Genomic DNA, 18,599 nt, shown 5'->3' with positions numbered 1-18,599 from the left:
CATCCTCTATATACTGCACCACACGGGACTCATACTCCATATACTCACCACACGGGACAGATCCTTTATATACTGCACCACACGGGACACCACCTCTATATACTACACCATGTGGGACACATACTCCATATACTGCACCACACGGGACAGATCCTCTATATACTGCACCTCACGGGACACATACTCCATATACTGCACCACACGGGACACATCCTCTATATACTGCACTACACGGGACACATACTCCATATACTGCACCTCACGGGACAGATCCTCTATATACTGCACCTCACGGGACACATACTCCATATACTGCACCACACGGGACACATACTCCATATACTGCACCACACGGGACACATCCTCTATATACTGCACCTCACGGGACACATACTCCATATACTGCACCACATGGGACACAAACTCCATATACTGCACCACATGGGACTCATACTCCATATACTGCACCACACGGGACAGATCCTCTATATACTGCACCTCACGGGACACATACTCCATATACTGCACCACATGGGACACATCCTCTATATACTGCACCACACGGGACACATCCTCTATATACTGCACCACACGGGACACATACTCCATATACTGCACCACACGGGACAGATCCTCTATATACTGCACCTCACGGGACACATACTCCATATACTGCACCACACGGGACACATCCTCTATATACTGCACTACACGGGACACATACTCCATATACTGCACCTCACGGGACAGATCCTCTATATACTGCACCTCACGGGACACATACTCCATATACTGCACCACACGGGACACATACTCCATATACTGCACCACACGGGACACATCCTCTATATACTGCACCTCACGGGACACATACTCCATATACTGCACCACATGGGACACAAACTCCATATACTGCACCACATGGGACTCATACTCCATATACTGCACCACACGGGACAGATCCTCTATATACTGCACCACACGGGACTCATACTCCATATACTGCACCACACGGGACAGATCCTCTATATACTGCACCTCACGGGACACATACTCCATATACTGCACCACACGGGACACATACTCCATATACTGCACCACACGGGACACATACTCCATATACTGCACCACACGGGACACATACTCCATATACTGCACCACACGGGACACATACTCCATATACTGCACCACACGGGACACATACTCCATATACTGCACCACACGGGACACATACTCCATATACTGCACCACACGGGACACATACTCCATATACTGCACCACACGGGACACATACTCCATATACTGCACCACACGGGACACATACTCCATATACTGCACCACACGGGACACATACTCCATATACTGCACCACACGGGACACATACTCCATATACTGCACCACACGGGACAGATCCTCTATATACTGCACCACACGGGACACATACTCCATATACTGCACCACACGGGACACATCCTCTATATACTGCACCACACGGGACTCATACTCCATATACTGCACCACACGGGACACATACTCCATATACTGCACCACACGGGACACATCCTCTATATACTGCACCACACGGGACTCATACTCCATATACTGCACCACACGGGACTGATCCTCTATATACTGCACCACACGGGACAGATCCTCTATATACTGCACCACACGGGACACATACTCTCTATACTGCACCACACGGGACACATACTCCATATACTGCACCACACGGGACACATACTCCATATACTGCACCACACGGGACACATACTCCATATACTGCACCACACGGGACACATACTCCATATACTGCACCACACGGGACACATCCTCTATATACTGCACCACACGGGACACATACTCCATATACTGCACCACACGGGACACATACTCCATATACTGCACCACACGGGACAGATCCTCTATATACTGCACCACACGGGACACATACTGCACCACACGGGACACATCCTCTATATACTGCACCACACGGGACTCATACTCCATATACTGCACCACACGGGACAGATCCTCTATAATACTGCACCACACGGGACAGATCCTCTATATACTGCACCACACGGGACACATACTCCATATACTGCACCACAAGGGACACATCTATATACTGCATCACACGGGACACATACTCCATATACTGCACCACAAGGGACACATCTATATACTGCACCACACGGGACACATACTCCATATACTGCACCACAAGGGACACATCTATATACTGCATCACACGGGACACATCCTCTATATACTGCACCACACGGTACACATCCTCCATATACTGCACCACACGGGACACATACTCCATATACTGCACCACACGGGACACATACTCCATATACTGCACCACACGGGACACATCCTCTATATACTGCACCACACGGGACTCATACTCCATATACTGCACCACACGGGACAGATCCTCTATATACTGCACCACACGAGACACATACTCCATATACTGCACCACACGGGACACATCCTCTATATACTGCACCACACGGGACTCATACTCCATATACTGCACCACACGGGACAGATCCTCTATATACTGCACCTCACGGGACACATACTCCATATACTGCACCACAGGGGACACATCCTCTATATACTGCACCACACGGGACACATACTCCATATACTGCACCACACGGGACACATACTCCATATACTGCACCACATGGGACACATACTCCATATACTGCACCACACGCAGGGCTGTGGAGTCGGAGTCGTGGAGTCTGAGTCGGAGTCGGAGCTCATTTTGGTGGAGTCGGAGTTGGAGTCGGTATAAAATGGACCGACTCCGACTCCTAAAATATATAATAAATTGGGCACAGTAGTTCAATGCAGGATGTGCTGAATATTTTTTCATAGGAGTTTGGGAAAGTTATGAAATGTCCTATAAATGGCTGTTCTATTCCTGATCTAAGGCTACATTCACACACAGCGTTTTTCCTGTGTTTTTTGAGGATACGTTTTTCAGCTGCAAAAGTTGATCATCTTTTTAAAAAACTGCATCACCTGAAAGGTTTTTGAGCTCATAGATAATGTTTTCAATAGCAAAAACAGATTAGAAATCTGCTCTATCTATCCATTTATCCATATCTGTCTATCCATATCGTATCTGTACCAAAAAGAATGAAAACCGGGTAGTACACCAATATATATTCTGTTCTATCTAAATATCTTGATTATTGGATCATAAAAATGATTAAATGTCTGAGGTTCACATTGTACTACAATAAATTTTTCACTTAAATATAAGCAATATGTGTCGGAGTCGGGGAAATTGAGGAGTCGGAGTCGCAGGTTTGGCTTACCGACTCCACAGCCCTGACCACACGGGACACATACTCCATATACTGCACCACACGGGACACATACTCCATATACTGCACCACACGGGACACATACTCCATATACTGCACCACACGGGACACATACTCCATATACTGCACCACACGGGACACATACTCCATATACTGCACCACAGTATATGTGGGACACATCCTCTATATACTGCACCACACGGGACTCATACTCCATATACTGCACCACACGGGACTCATACTCCATATACTGCACCACAGTATATGTGGGACACATCCTCTATATACTGCACCACACGGGACTCATACTCCATATACTGCACCACACGGGACACATACTCCATATACTGCACCACACGGGACTCATACTCCATATACTGCACCACACGGGACAGATCCTCTATATACTGCACCTCACGGGACACATACTCCATATACTGCACCACACGGGACACATACTCCATATACTGCACCACACGGGACACATACTCCATATACTGCACCACACGGGACACATACTCCATATACTGCACCACACGGGACACATACTCCATATACTGCACCACACGGGACACATACTCCATATACTGCACCACACGGGACACATACTCCATATACTGCACCACACGGGACACATACTCCATATACTGCACCACACGGGACACATACTCCATATACTGCACCACACGGGACACATACTCCATATACTGCACCACACGGGACACATACTCCATATACTGCACCACACGGGACACATACTCCATATACTGCACCACACGGGACACATACTCCATATACTGCACCACACGGGACACATACTCCATATACTGCACCACACGGGACACATACTCCATATACTGCACCACACGGGACTCATACTCCATATACTGCACCACACGGGACAGATCCTCTATATACTGCACCTCACGGGACACATACTCCATATACTGCACCACACGGGACACATACTCCATATACTGCACCACACGGGACACATCCTCTATATACTGCACCACACGGGACACATCTTCTATATACTGCTCCACACGGGACACATCCTCTATATACTGCTCCACACGGGACTCATACTCCATATACTGCACCACAGTATATGTGGGACACATCCTCTATATACTGCACCACACGGGACTCATACTCCATATACTGCACCACAGTATATGTGGGACACATCCTCTATATACTGCACCACACGGGACTCATACTCCATATACTGCACCACACGGGACACATACTCCATATACTGCACCACACGGGACTCATACTCCATATACTGCACCACACGGGACAGATCCTCTATATACTGCACCACACGGGACACATACTCCATATACTGCACCACACGGGACACATACTCCATATACTGCACCACACGGGACACATACTCCATATACTGCACCACACGGGACACATACTCCATATACTGCACCACACGGGACACATACTCCATATACTGCACCACACGGGACACATCCTCTATATACTGCACCTCACGGGACTCATACTCCATATACTGCACCACACGGGACTCATACTCCATATACTGCACCACACGGGACTCATACTCCATATACTGCACCACACGGGACAGATCCTCTATATACTGCACGCACCACACGGGACACATCCTCAATATACTACACCACACAGAAATGCTGACCTATCTTATTTAAAATGTCACTCCAGGTTATTTTTTTACTTAACCACAGGAGTGATATCAGTAATGTAAGTCCTGTGTGTGTAGTAAAATATTTACCGGTGGCCATATTCCACTGCAACAAAGCAGACCGAAGCAACGACACAGCGGCAGAAGACGGTGACTCCTGCATATTTTATTACACACAGGAAAACTGTATCAGCTTTTTTCCTGCGGGGCGAGATGTTTTTATTAGTACCATTTTATATATTGATCGGACTTTTCTGAATGCAGTGATACCAAATATGGTTTTTTTTTTAAATATTTTTATTTTCAATGGGATAAAAAGGGATGGTTTGAACTCTTAATTATTTAAAATATTTTTTTTTACTTTGCACTGATAGTTTGCCCCCTTAGGGGACATGAAGATGCGATCGTCCGATCTCATGTGTTATTATATACAGTGATGCCACAGCATCGCTGCATAGAGCAGAAATCAGAGTCTCCTTTGAAGCCCGGCAACATGAAGCTGATCCCCGGCTGTCATGACAACCCATCAGCGACCTGCGATCACGTCATGGGCGTGCCAATGGGTGAGAGAATGATGCGCACGCATGTTGGTACGAGTTAGGCCTTTTTCACATTTCAGTTGTTTGCCGTCAGTTTCAAACTGCCAAAGTGTCAAAAAAATGGATCGATTTCCGTTTTGCAACAGACTGATGCCACCGTTTCTTGGACGGATCCGCTGTACTCGCTAAGTGCCAGAAATTTAAAGGAACAGAGGTCCGGAAAAAGAGAGGTAGAGAGATATTTTTCACCGCCGCAATCTGGGGCCTCCGCAACACGCAGGCGCAATAGCCGGATGTCTGTTCTCGGGCAGCGCGCACTGCGCATGCCCGAGAACACAGCGCAGGCATCGGGATTCAAATCAGGAGGAGGCAGCGACGCACGGGGCATCATGATGGACAGATCGTGGGCTGCACTGAGGCCTCGGACTGGCATGATTGATGGATGGTAGGCGGCTGATAAAGGGGGACACAACATACCTGTGGGACACATTATAGGTATGAGGAGCTAATTATAAAAGTCAATATTTTGGCATTACTGTGGGTCAGAAAAAGAAAAGCCACTTTCACAGAATGCAGCTTTAGTGCTGCTCTGAAGGTGGTTCTTGAACTGAAAAATGCCCTGGGGGGGTGACAGGTTCCCTTTAAAATGCATGACAGGATAGATCTTCCGGGCATGCGCATTGTAAAATAGCGGTTCCGCCGCTGAAAAAAACGTTTCCTAGTCCGTCTACTCCAGTCAGGGGACGCTAAAAATAAAACGGATCCGTCGCAAAAACGGATGCAACGGACGACAATCAGTCGTAATCCGCCGCTAATGTAAGTCAATGGGACAAAAATGTCGGATCTGTTTTTTTATTTTGTAAAAACGGCGGCTTTTGATTGATGACAAAAAACTGAAATGTGAAAGAGGCCTTAAATGCCACTGTCAGAGATTGACAGTGGCACTGTTTTAACATGCGCCATACATGTAAGGTGGATGTTGCAAAAGTGTTAAATACCTGAGAATCCCCTTCCCCCACCGTGTCACCTCTAGCTTCCTGTGGCCCCCCCCCCCCCCCTGTTTCCTGTGCGGCCGCGGAAACACTAAAAAAAAAAGCTTAAACACATCCCCATGCAATCCTATGGGATTCCGCAGTTGCTGTGTCAATGCTACGGATTTTACCGCTACGTAATGGCATAGTGGTAAAATACGCAGCATGTTCATAATTACAGTCGCAGCAATTCCGCTGCTATAGGATTGCATTGAAACGCTCACTTTACGCATGTGGTATGCCGACCATGCGTAAAGTGAGCACTTCATGTGTGGACTCTCCTCCATGCCCTGGGTAACATATTCCTGTAAAAAATAGAATTAAAATAAAAAAATAGAGATCTACTTACCCTCGGACAGCCCCCCGGTCCTCATTGGCGCAGGCGGCAACTCCCGTTTCCAGGGATACATTGCGTGAATGACCTCTTCTGACGTAGCGGTCTCGCGAGACTGCTAAGTCAACAGAGGTCATTATCACAAGGCATCCCTGGGAACAGAACGTACCAGGACTGCCACGAAGGATATCGGGGGCTGTGTCAGAAGGTGAGAATAACCATATTTTTTATTTTTTAAATTATTTTTTAACATTCTATCTTTAACTATTGATGCTGCAACTCTTGGTCACACTTATCAAGCATAGTGCTTGTCAATCACTTTTCCAAGCGATGCTACAAATCGCTTGGAAAAGCGCAAGCATTCTGCAAGCTAAAAACGCTTGCAAACCGCTAGTGTTTTGCGGGAAAACGCATGCGAATTCCGCATGCGTTTTACCCGCGGCAGGGAGTTGCGGAAATGCTGCAGACATAACCTCAGACTCTGCCTCAGTCAGCTGTGCCTCTGACTGTGCTGGCTGAAGTGAGGGTTGGCAGGCACACACAGCTCTCCTGCCAGATAGGTGGCAGGTGATATGATGGAGCTGCCCCTGCACTTCACATCACATCACTTGTGCAGCCTACATGCCGGTGCCGGCTATGCAATAAAGTGCGCACCGCTCAGCGCACACTGTCAGCAAGCAGGGCAGGCAGGAATGAAGGAGGCAGGAGCTGGGGGCGTGCCTGGGCCCACCGGAGGATCCGGTGCATGTGATCTGATCTTTTGAGACTCTTGCAGCATCCTGTGATTGTTTTCTCATCTTGAGATCTGCACTACTAGTATAACATTGGGCCGAGCGCTATCTGATACACATCACAGATCTGCACTGCCGTGTTATACAGCGCTCGGGCGTGTTAAACAGTAATGTGAGCGATACCTTAAAGAGAACCTGTCATGTCCCTGAATGCTATTAACCTATCAATGAGGTTAATCTGCAGGTCAGTAGCATTCTATATTTGCCATTCTGAATTGACAGCTAACGGGAAGAAATTAACTTTATCCCTCCCACTGACTCCATCTTTCAGTCATGGAGGAGCGCCGTCACGGAATCAGTGAGCGTCGGCTGAAGGCACACCCTGCCACAATGACTGACCGCCATCTCTTCACTGATACGCTACGCTGTACTGCAAGCTGCCATTTAGTGTGCCTAGAGCAGAGGTCTCAAACATGCGGCCGCATGCGGCCCTTGAGGCAGGCATCTGCGGTGCACCACATGTCTCACTCCCTGAGGCAGGGGGAAGGCGCCCATTCAGGAGCGTGCGATAGCTGTTCTGTGTGTACACACTGCATAGGACCTGGGATGAGGTCACAGGAGGGGGAGGAGTCAGGGGTCACATGTTCAGGGGCCTCAGTGTATGCAGGACGCTGCTGTCTGTGCTGGTTGTCATGGTGCTGGATGAAGGTAAGGTTGTGTGGGGTCAGGAAGGAGGGGTTTACAAGGTGTACGGAACGGGGCCACGCGTGTACGAGGTGTATTAAGTCTGAAAGGAATGCGGCCCGCCAGCTCAAATTTTATTTTATGTGCAGCCCATTTACTCTGCCGAGTTTGAGACCCCTGGCCTACAGCCTCCGCTCACTATGTACGGTAGTTAGCAATCACTGTACCCATTTCTGCTCACCTGTGTGACTGAAAGTTCCTTCCCTCCTGGTAGCTGGGTTTTCAGTATGGAACCTGCAGATTAACCCCATATTGGTAGGTTACTGGCATTTGAGGACATAACAGATTTCTGTTTAAGGATTTATTCTTCTCTACAAGCCTTGGTGAGGTTTTAAGCTTTTGATTATCCTGTGAATAAGGCTTGACAAAGCATTAAAGGGGCGTTTTCATAAGAGGTGATCTCTTTGTTTGCAGCTGAAAGCGCTGCTAATTTTGTCAGGGTAAGCCAGATTTTTGGCTTACTATTCTGTCTCCTAGTGAGGGGCCCTGAGTAGGGGAACAAGCTCTGACCTCCATACACCCTATATACCCTAGGAACCAGGATTGACTTAAACAACCCCTTTTTGTTTTCTGTACACACAAACTCTGATAATAAAGGGTTCGACGATAAATTGCCAGAGTATGAAAAGATCAATGCCTATTCATATAAGGAAACATAAAGTGCGTAGTGCAATGGATAAATGTTCACTATGAAAAAAGCAGCATTCCCAAATCGATAGAAAAAAACGAACTAACAATGGCCAGTGAAACGGCTCATAATGGTTTAGCCAAAAATTAAATGCTTATTGCTATGAGCCATAAAACAAAGTGAAAAATCAGTGTGAAAGTACACCTATATAGTGCTTCAGTGCAGATTCGTACAATATAAGCCATAGAGCAAAATGAAAGCTCACCTGTAAAGTGCTTCAGTGCAGAATCTCCAGCTGAGCGTGCTCCCATCCCGACAGCGCTGTTTCGCAAAAGTGCTCCTTTCCTTTTATTTCTGCAGTCAAAACCTGCTCTCTTGCAGGTTTGTGTCCTGAGTTTTTGCAGTCTCTTGCGCATGCTGATGGTTTAGTGCCCCTCAAAAAATCACGATGCAACTTCCAAAGTGTATGTATATGTAAAGCTAGTTTCACACTAGCGTTCTGGGGCGCAGCGCAGGGCCGCCGCTAAGCTCCGCCCTGGCCGCGCCCCCTCCGGTCAGTTCCTCCTCTGATCGCATGACACTGCATGCGATCACCGTACCCTATATTTAGCAATGGGTACGATGACCGTGCGCTGGTGTGATTTTGCTGGCGCTGCGCCCTGAGCACAAAAGCACGCTGTTGCATTTTTGTGCTCTGGGTGCAGCGTCAGCAAAATCACACCAGCGCACGGTCAGCGTACCCAACGCTAAATATAGGGTACGGTGATCGCATGCAGTGTCATGCGATCAGAGAAGGAACTGACCGGAGGGGACGTGGCCGTGGGCAGGGCTTAGCGGCGGCGCTGCGCCCAAGAACGCTAGGGTGAAACTAGCCTAAGAGAGGAAGCAGTTCGCTGGATGCAGTGAGTAACCAGAGACAGAAGGGGTTAACAAATATTTACTAAATAATACTCCTCACAAGGAGGTAAAGGCAATGGCAAAAGAATACACAAGAAAAACGAGACACTTGGGCTATGTGCTCACGCTGCGGATTGGTCTGCGGATTTGTATCTGTGGAACTGCAGGTAAAAGGACCTGCAGATTGGCCTGTGGTTTTCCCCTGCGGTTTATCACCTCTACAGTGGAGGAGATGGTAAACCGCAGCAGAATCCGCAGAAAAGAAGTCACATGTCATTTCTTTCTGCGGATTCAAAACCGCAGCATGTGCACGGCACATGTACAGAACTGCTGCAGTGTACACTGTCTGCAGAACTGCTGCAGATCCGCAGCAAAAACTGCAGCGTGTGCACATAGCCTGAGGGTGTGCACACACTGCGGATTGCTCTGCGGAATTTTCCGCGTGGATTTGATGAAAACCGCAGGTAAATCCGCAGGTCAAAAGACCTGCAGTTTTTCTGCGGTTTGGCCTGCGGGCTTCCCCTGCGGTTTGACACCTGCCATGGAGCAGGTGCTAAACTGCAGCGGAATCCGCACAAAGAACTGACATGCTGCGGATTTGAAACCGCAGAAAAAACGCGTGGAAAATTCAGCAGTGTCTGCACTGCGGTTTTCATTTTACATAGGTTATAATGGTACTGTACACCGCAGGACCAAACCCGCTGCGGGTCCGCAGGACCAAACCCGCTGCGGGTCCGCAGGACCAAACCCGCTGCGGGTCCGCAGGACCAAACCCGCTGCGGGTCCGCAGGACCAAACCCGCTGCGGGTCCGCAGGACCAAACCCGCTGCGGGTCCGCAGGACCAAACCCGCTGCGGGTCCGCAGCAGAATCCACAGCGTGTGCACACATCCTTAGGGTATGTGCACACGCTGCGGATTAGTAGGTAAAATCGCAGGTAAAGTGACCTGCAGTTTATCTGCGGATTTGTCTGCGGTTTTCTCCTGTGGATTGACACCTGGACAATGGAACAGGTGGCAAACTGCTGCGGAATCCGCAGAAAGAATTGACAGGCTGCGGATTTAAAACCGCAGCAAATCTGCAGGGAAAAATCCGCAGCATGTGCACTGCGGATTTGAAATCCCATAGGCTAACATTGTACTGTACAATGTCTGCGGATCCGCAGCAGAATCCACAGTGTGTGCACAGACCCTTAGGCTGCGTGCCCACGCTGCGGATTCACCTACGTTTTTTTTCCTCGCGGATCCGCAGGTAAAGTGACCTGCGGTTTATCTGCAGATTTGCCCGCCTGTCTGCGGAACTGCTGCGGCCAGAATCTGCAGTGTGCACATACCCTTAGGCCTCTTTCACACTTCAGTTGTTTGACGTCAGTCAATATCCGCTGTTTTTAAAAAAAAAAAAAAAAAGCGGATCTTCCATTTTTTGGCGGATCCGTTTTTTCCCCATATACTTACATTAGTGGCGGATTATGACAGATGGTCGTCCATTGCATCTGTTTTTTGACGGATCCGTTTCATTTTTAGTTCTCTCCCTCTTTCCCCTCTCTCCCCCCCTCTTTCCCCTCTCTCTCACCCCCCCTCTTTCCCCTCTCTCACCCCCCTCTTTCCCCTCTCTCACCCCCCTCTTTCCCCTCTCTCTCACCCCCCTCTTTCCCCTCTCTCACCCCCCTCTTTCCCCTCTCTCACCCCCCTCTTTCCCCTCTCTCACCCCCCCTCTTTCCCCTCTCTCCTCCCCCTCTTTCCCCTCTCTCTCCTCCCCCTCTTTCCCCTCTCTCCCCCCCTCTTTCCCCTCTCTCCCCCCCTCTTTCCCCTCTCTCCCCCCCTCTTTCCCCTCTCTCTCCCCCCCTCTTTCCCCTCTCTCTCCCCCCCTCTTTCCCCTCTCTCTCCCCCCCTCTTTCCCCTCTCTCTCCCCCCCCTCTTTCCCCTCTCTCCCCCCCTCTTTCCCCTCTCCCCCCCCTCTTTCCCCTCTCTCCCCCCCTCTTTCCCCTCTCTCCCCCCCCTCTTTCCCCTCTCTCCCCCCCCTCTTTCCCCTCTCTCCCCCCCCTCTTTCCCTCTCTCCCCCCCCCTCTTTCCCCTCTCTCCCCCCCCTCTTTCCCCTCTCTCCCCCCCCTCTTTCCCCTCTCTCCCCCCCCTCTTTCCCCTCTCTCCCCCCCCTCTTTCCCCTCTCTCCCCCCCCTCTTTCCCCTCTCTCCCCCCCCTCTTTCCCCTCTCTCCCCCCCTCTTTCCCCTCTCTCCCCCCCTCTCTTTCCCCTCTCTCCCCCCCTCTCTTTCCCCTCTCTCCCCCCCTCTCTTTCCCCTCTCTCCCCCCCTCTTTCCCCTCTCTCCCCCCCTCTTTCCCCTCTCTCCCCCCCTCTTTCCCCTCTCTCCCCCCCTCTTTCCCCTCTCTCCCCCCCTCTTTCCCCTCTCTCCCCCCCTCTTTCCCCTCTCTCCCCCCCTCTTTCCCCTCTCTCCCCCCCTCTTTCCCCTCTCTCCCCCCCTCTTTCCCCTCTCTCCCCCCCTCTTTCCCCCCTCTCTCCCCCCCTCTTTCCCCCCCTCTCTCCCCCCCTCTTTCCCCTCTCTCCCCCCCTCTTTCCCCTCTCTCCCCCCCTCTTTCCCCCCTCTCTCCCCCCCTCTTTCCCCCCCTCTCTCCCCCCCTCTTTCCCCCCCTCTCTCCCCCCCTCTTTCCCCCCCTCTCTCCCCCCCTCTTTCCCCCCCTCTCTCCCCCCCTCTTTCCCCCCCTCTCTCCCCCCCTCTTTCCCCCCCTCTCTCCCCCCCTCTTTCCCCCCCTCTCTCCCCCCCTCTTTCCCCTCTCTCCCCCCCTCTTTCCCCCCCCTCTCTCCCCCCCTCTTTCCCCCCCTCTTTCCCCCCTCTTTCCCCCCTCTTTCCCCCCTCTCTCCCCCCCTCTCTCCCCCCCTCTCTCCCCCCCTCTCTCCCCCCCTCTCTCCCCCCCCCCTCTCCCCCCCCCCTCTCCCCCCCCCCTCTCCCCCCCCCCTCTCCCCCCCTCTCCCCCCCTCTCTCCCCCTCTCCCCCCCTCTCCCCCCCTCTCCCCCCCTCTCCCCCCCTCTCCCCCCCTCTCCCCCCCTCTCCCCCCCCTCTCCCCCCCTCTCTCCCCCCCTCTCTCCCCCCCTCTCTCCCCCCCTCTCTCCCCCCCTCTCTCCCCCCCTCTCTCCCCCCCTCTCTCCCCCCCTCTCTCCCCCCCTCTCTCCCCCCCTCTCCCCCCCTCTCTCCTCCCCTCTCTCCCCCTCTTCCCCTCTCTCCCCCCCTCTTCCCCTCTCTCCCCCCCTCTTTCCCCTCTCTCCCCCCTTTCCCCTCTTTTCCCCTCTCTCCCCCCCTCTTTCCCCTCTCTCCCCCCCTCTTTCCCCTCTCTCACCCCCTCTTTCCCCTCTCTCACCCCCTCTTTCCCCTCTCTCCCCCCCTCTTTCCCCTCTCTCTCACCCCCCTCTTTCCCCTCTCTCACCCCCCTCTTTCCCCTCTCTCACCCCCCTCTTTCCCCTCTCTCACCCCCCCTCTTTCCCCTCTCTCACCCCCCCTCTTTCCCCTCTCTCCTCCCCCTCTTTCCCCTCTCTCTCCTCCCCCTCTTTCCCCTCTCTCTCCCCCTCTTTCCCCTCTCTCTCCCCCTCTTTCCCCTCTCTCCCCCCCTCTTTCCCCTCTCTCCCCCCCTCTTTCCCCTCTCTCTCCCCCCCTCTTTCCCCTCTCTCTCCCCCCCTCTTTCCCCTCTCTCTCCCCCCCTCTTTCCCCTCTCTCTCCCCCCCTCTTTCCCCTCTCTCTCCCCCCCTCTTTCCCCTCTCTCTCCCCCCCTCTTTCCCCTCTCTCTCCCCCCCTCTTTCCCCTCTCTCTCCCCCCCTCTTTCCCCTCTCTCTCCCCCCCTCTTTCCCCTCTCTCCCCCCCCTCTTTCCCCTCTCTCCCCCCCCTCTTTCCCCTCTCTCCCCCCCCTCTTTCCCCTCTCTCCCCCCCCTCTTTCCCCTCTCTCCCCCCCCTCTTTCCCCTCTCTCCCCCCCCTCTTTCCCCTCTTTCCCCCCCTCTTTCCCCCCCTCTTTCCCCCCCTCTTTCCCCCCCTCTTTCCCCTCTCTCCCCCCTCTCTCCCCCCCTCTCTCCCCCCCTCTCTCCCCCCCTCTCTCCCCCCCTCTCTCCCCCCCTCTCTCCCCCCCTCTCTCCCCCCCTCTCTCCCCCCCTCTCTCCCCCCCTCTCTCCCCCCCTCTCTCCCCCCCTCTCTCCCCCCCTCTCTCCCCCCCTCTCTTTCCCCCCCTCTCTTTCCCCCCCTCTCTTTCCCCCCCTCTCTCCCCCCCTCTCTCCCCCCCCCCCCCTCTTTCCCCTCTCCCTTTTTCCCTCGCTCTCGTGCTCAGGTCTCCTTTAGTACCCTGCGCCCAATGCTGTCTGACCGGAAGGTCTCTCTCCCTTTCAGAGGAAACTCCTCCGCCAGCAGTGGTGACAGCCCTGATAGTTCCGGCCTTAAAGGGCACCGCTGGCTCCGTCTTGTCTCACGTTCTTACATGTACACAATTAATAAACGCTGCGGGCAGGACGTTATGTATTTGTGCAGCGTTGATATGTTATAGCATAGTGGATGGGATTTCTCACCCACAGAGACTGACATGCTGTGTGTCTCTCCAGACCGCTGCATGTCAGCTTCTAGCATTTCCACAAGAGAAATCTCACCCATACAATGTTTTGGACGCGATAAATCCGCACGGTTCAGCGAACATATGCGGATTCACCTGCGTTCAACAGACTGCAGCGAACATGTTCTTTGTCCAAAGCGCTGCCACTTCTGGATTGTGTACACATACCCTTAAGGTTTTTGCACTAAAAATTCTGCAAGACCTGATATCCGAAATCTGAGGTTTTTACTGTGTTTTTGCACATACCCATTGCTTCCTAAGGGTGAAAAAATGCTGCAAATGCACAGAAAGTGACATGTTACAAATGTGTACATGAGATTACTGAAATCTGTCTTTGCTGGTACTGTAAAAAAACGCAGCTGAAAATTTGCATAAAAAAGCAACGTGTGAACATAGCCTTAAAGTTTCCCTTTCTAGCCCATGATTACTTTGGAAGCTTTACAACTATTTACAGCATAATCTTGTCCAGCGTCACTTTAAAAGCTTCGGATAAGAAAGGAAAATGGCTTTTCCTAGCAAGGAAAAGCTGCAAATGCAAGTAATAAGGAAAGAGGAACCAGGACATAACTCACTGTCTCCTTATCTTAGAAACACTTGTTTCCTCATCATGTGGCCGTTTTATTTCAAAACACTATTCAGTGTTATCAAGTCAAATAACTCACTATATCATGTTTGTTTGCAATAAAGTGAAAAATGGTATGGGACAAGGAAGGCAAATGTGACCAATACATGGAGTAAAAGCATCTTCTTCTTAATGAAGGTATTTGGAGGTTTGCTGAAACCAGAAAACCCTTTTTATTCCCTGCTAAAACAAAAAAGCTTGCATTTTATGCGCCCTCCCCAGGTCCAGCGCCGAGTCTCCGCTACTGCTCCAGATGTCTGGTATTGTCTGCAGTGTTGGTGACGCGTCATTAAGAAACTGAGGTCAGCAGCTCTGAGCTGCCCACGCCGTCCAAACCGGCATAGCCGTAGCCTGAGTTATTGGCTGCGTCGTCATGATACAATAAAGGACACCTGGGGCAGCAGTGGTGACTGAGCGCTGGACCCGGAGAGGGCGAGTAAAACAGTATTTTATATATATATATATATATATATATATATATATATATATATATATATATATATATATATATATATATATATATATATATATATATATAATTATTTATTATTATTATTTATTTTTTTTTACAAACTGCAACTGAGAACAGTGATTTTTGAACGCTAACATGTTTTTAACGTATTGTGAAGTCCTAATTATAGCTATATGCCTATGACGAAAGGTTATTCCGATCTTGGCCTTTCATTGCTAAGATGGGAGTAACTCTGTCCAATTCCAACCACTGGACATGGAACTCCAGAATCCGCCAAGATTGCCAGTCCAATGATGATTCTGTAACTTCCATAGAAATGACTAGCATCCAGACGAACATTTTCAAAGGGGTCGTCCTACCATATATAAACTCGTGAAGTATACATGAAATTGTGTATAGCAGAATAACCACAATGCAGACGTCTACAGAGCTTAACCCCGTTACCCCTAAGGGTGGTTTGTATGTTAATGACAGGCCAATTTTTACAATTCTAATGACAACTGTCCCTTTATAAGGTAATAACTCTGGAACGCTTCCATGGATCCCGGTGATTCTGACACTGTTTTCTTGTGACATTTTGTACTTCATGACAGTGGTAAAATTTCTTTGATATGATTTGCTTTTATTTGTGAAAAAAGCAGAAATTTGTCAAATTTTGAAAATTTCGCAATTTTCCAACTTTGAATTTTCATGCCCTTAAAACAGAGAAATATGTCACACGAAATACATAAGTAACATTTCCCACATGTTTACTTTACATCAGCACAATTTTGGAACCAATTTTTCTTTTTTTTTGTTAGGAAGTTATAAGGGTTAAAAGTTGACCAGCGATTTCTCATTTTTACCACACCATTTTTTTTTATGGACCACATCACATTTGAAGTCACTTTGAGGGGTCTATGATAGAAAATACCCAAAAGTGACACCATTCTAAAACCTTCACCCTTGAAGGTGCTCAAAACCACGTTCAAGAAGTTTATTAACCCTTCAGGAATTTTTGGAATGATTAAAAAAAAAATGAACATTTAACTTTATTTCACAAAAAATTTACTTCAGAACCAATTTGTTTAATTTTACCAAGGGTAACAGGAGAAATTAGACCCCAAAAGTTGTACAATTTGTCCTGAGTACGATGATACCTCATATATGCAGGTAAACCACTGTATGGGCGCACAGCAGAGCTCTGAATGGAAGGAGCGCCGTTTGACTTTTTTCAATGCAAAATTGGCTGGAATTGAGATCGGACGCCATGTCGCGTTTGGAAAGCCCCTGATGTGCCTAAACAGTGGAAATCCCCCACAAGTGACACCATTTTGGAAAGTTGACACACCCCTAATGAACTTATCTAGATGCATGGTGAGCACTTTCAACACCAAAGTGCTTCACAGAAGTTTATAATGTAGAGCTGTAAAACTAAAAAAATCTTTTCGTCACAAAAATGATGTTATTGCCCCCAATTTTTTTTTCCCAAGGGTAAGAGGAGAAATTGGATCCCAATAGTTGTTGTCCAATTTGTCCTGAATATGCAGATACCCCATATGTGGGGGTAAACCACTGTTTAGGCGCATGGCAGAGCTTGGAAGGGAAGGAGCACCGTTTGACATTTTCAACGCAGAATTGGCTGGAATGAAGATCAGACGCATGTCACTTTGGGAGAGCCCCTGATGTGCCTAAACAGTGGAAACCCCCCAATTCTAATTCCAACCCTAACCCCAACACACCCCTAAACCTAATCCCATCCAGAACCACAAACCTAATCCCAACCCTAACTTTAGCCCTAATGGGATAATAGAAATAAATAAAAAAAAAAAAAAAAAAATTTTTTTATTATTTTTCCCTAACTAAGTGGGTGATAAAGGGGGGTTTGATTACTATTTATAGCGGGTTTTTATGTTTGGCAGCTGTCACACGTTAAGATGCTTTTTATTGCAAAAAATAATTTTTGCATCCCCACATTTTGAGAGCTATAATTTTTCCATATTTTGGTCCACTGAGTCATATGAGGTCTCGTTTTTTTTGCGGGATGAGTTGACGTTTTTATTGGTACCATTATCGAGCACATGACTTTTCTATTACGATTTTTGGGATGCAGAATGAACAAAAAACAGCAATTCATGAATTTCTTTATACCATTCTGCGTGTGGTAAAATTGATAAAGCAGTTTTATTCTTCGGTTCATTACGATTATGGCAATACCACATTTATATCATTTTTTAAGTTTTGGGGGTTTTATACAATAAAAACTTATAGAAAATATTTTTGCATCGCTATAACTTTTTTATTTTTCCGCTGATGACTGTGTATGGTGGCTCGTTTTTTTGCAGGACAAGATGACGTTTTCAGCGGTACCATGTTTATTTATATGTGTCTTTTTGATCGCGTGTTATTCCACTTTTTGTTTGGCGATATGATAAAGCATTTTTTTTTTTGCAGTTTTATCGCACTGGTTGTTACGGACACGGCGATACTAAATATGTGTGCTTTTATTGTTTGATTTTTTTTTTTAATTCAAATATTGATTTAATGATAGAGTAAATATTGATTTTTAAATTACTTTTTTTAAAGATTGTTACAATTTAAATTTTTTTTTCATTTTTGTTTTTTTTTTACACCTTGTCCCACTATGGGACACTCATTTTGTGCAGTCTGATCGCTTATATGGCATGATATAGAAGCTGTCAGCACTGCAGTTTCTGTGCACTAACCTCCAGAGACTTCTTGACATGCACTGCGCATGACCGGAAGTCTCAGTGCTGGTAACCCGGATGTTGTCATGACGACATCAGGTTACCATGGCAGCGATCGGGACCCCGCATAATGCCGCGGAGTCTCCGATCTAAAGGCAGAGGGGCTGTCACAGCTGACAGTCCCTCTAACTGCTCCCAGAAAGTTGTGATCATGTTTGATCGCCATGTGCCGGTGGTTAAAGTGGCGGGAGCAGTCCGTGACCGGTTCTGGCACTTAG

The 18,599-nt window shown here is 49.1% G+C and overlaps 1 protein-coding gene across 1 annotated transcript in view; it reads left to right on the top strand.

The window, feature by feature from the left end:
- Nucleotides 1-18,599, top strand: part of OSBPL1A (oxysterol binding protein like 1A) — a 249,901-nt gene that overhangs the window by 24,196 nt on the left and 207,106 nt on the right. The gene's annotated exons all lie outside the window — the stretch shown is intronic.

Source organism: Dendrobates tinctorius, unplaced genomic scaffold, assembly GCF_039654945.1.
Source record: "Dendrobates tinctorius isolate UK_male_01 unplaced genomic scaffold, ASM3965494v1 ptg000171l, whole genome shotgun sequence".
Lineage (NCBI taxonomy): Eukaryota > Metazoa > Chordata > Amphibia > Anura > Dendrobatidae > Dendrobates > Dendrobates tinctorius.
Note: the sequence above shows the minus strand (reverse complement) of the source record. Positions and strands in the feature narration are given on the sequence as shown.